This window comes from Melozone crissalis, unplaced genomic scaffold, assembly GCF_028551555.1.
Source record: "Melozone crissalis strain CALT ecotype California unplaced genomic scaffold, PUWL_Pcris_2 ptg000120l_1, whole genome shotgun sequence".
Classification (NCBI taxonomy): domain Eukaryota; kingdom Metazoa; phylum Chordata; class Aves; order Passeriformes; family Passerellidae; genus Melozone; species Melozone crissalis.
The window spans coordinates 6,053,746-6,055,701 of NW_026535896.1; positions in this window are offsets into that span (position 1 = coordinate 6,053,746).

A 1,956-nucleotide genomic window follows, 5' to 3' on the forward strand; every position below is an offset into this window, starting at 1 on the left:
TGCATTATCCACCATGTGCAACCTGAGCAAAGACAATCTCAATAATGGGTTTGTCTTTACTTGAGGCCAAATTGATCCACACAGTCTTCCCTAACAAACCTCTGATATGTACCACTGGGACTTTATCTCCAGCTAATATATTCAGGGACTCAGACTGGGCAGGACCTGCCCGGTTGGTGGAACCTCGGGTGTTAACTAACAAGGTGGCTTTTGCTAAATGCTGCTCCCAGTTTTTGAAAGATCCCCCACCCAAAGCTTTCAACTGGGTTTAGTAGTCCATTGTACCTCTCCACTTTTCCTGCAGCTGGTGCATGGTAGGGGATATGGTACACCCACTCAATGCCATGTTCCCTAGCCCAGGTGTTGATAAGGCTATTCTTGAAATGAGTCCCATTTTCTGACTCAGTCCTCTCAGGGGTACCATGCCTCCAAAGGACCTGCTTTTCAAGGCCCAGGATGGTGTTCCGGGCCAAAGCATGAGACACAGGGTAGGTTTCCTACCATCCTGTGGTGGCTTCCACCATGGTCAGCACGTAGCGCTCGCCCTGGCGTGTCTGGGGCAGTGTGATGGAGTCAATCTGCCAGGCCTCCCCATACTTGTACTTGGACCACCACCCACCGTACCATAGGGGCTTCACTCGCTTGGCCTGCTTGATGGCAGCACGCGTCTCACAGTCATGGATAGCCTGAGAAATACTGTCCATGGTTAGATCCACCCCTCGGTCTCATGCCCACTTATAGGTGGCATCTCTGCCCTGATGGCCTGAGGCATCATGGGCCCATCGAGCAAGGAATAACTCTCCCTTATGTTTCCAATCTAGGTCTATTTTGGACACCCCTATCTTTGCAGCTTGGTCTACCTGCTCATTGTTTTGGTGCTCCTCACTGGCTCTACTCTTGGGTACATGGGCATCTACATGGCGGACTTTCACAGGTAGCCTCCCTACCCTGGTAGCAATGTCTTTCCACTCATCAGCAGCCCAAATTGGTTTTCCTCTACGCTGCCAGTTAGCCTTTTTCCACCTCTCCAGCCATCCCCACAGAGCATTGGCTACCATCCATGAATCAGTGTAGAGGTAGAGTTTTGGCCATTTCTCTCTTTCTGCAATGTCTAGGGCCAGTTGAACAGCTTTGAGTTCAGCAAGTTGGCTAGATCCACCTTCTCCTTAGGTAGCTTGTGCAACCTGTCGTGTGGGGCTCCATACGGCTGCTCTCCACTTCCGGTTCATTCCCACAATGCAACAGGAACCGTCAGTGTAAAGAGCGTAGCATGTTTCCTCTGGTGGCATTTGGTTATAGGGAGGAGCCTCTTCAGCACGTGTCACTGGTTCTTGTTCCTCTTCATCTGTGACACCAAAATTCTCACCTTCGGGCCAATTTGTAATTACCTCCAAAATCCCAGGGCGATTCAGTTTACCTACACAGGCGCGCTGAGTGATAAGAGCAATCCACTTGCTCCATGTAGCACTGGTGGCATGGTGAGTGGAAGGAATCTTGCCTTTGAACATCCACCCCAGCACTGGTAGTCGGGGTGCCAAAAGGAGTTGTGCTTCAGTGCCTATTACCTCCGAGGCAGCCAGGACTCCTTCATAGGCAGCCAAGATTTCTTTCTCTGTTGGAGTATAGTTGGCTTCAGACCCTCTGTAGCTACAACTCCAAAATCCTAGTGGTCGGCCCCGAGTCTCCCCAGGCACCTTCTGCCAAGGCTCCAGGACAAGCTATGGTTCCTGGCTGCAGAGCAGAGCATGTTCTTTACTTCTGGTCCTGTCCTGACTGGGCCAAGGGCTATTGCATGAGCAATCTCCTGCTAGATCTGGACAAAGGCTTGTTGCTGCTCAGGGCCCCACTGGAAATTGTTCTTCTTGCCAGTGACCAGGTAAAGAGGGCTCACGATCTTACTGTACTCAGGAATATGCATCCTCCAAAAACCTATGGCGCCTAGGAAAACTTGTGTCT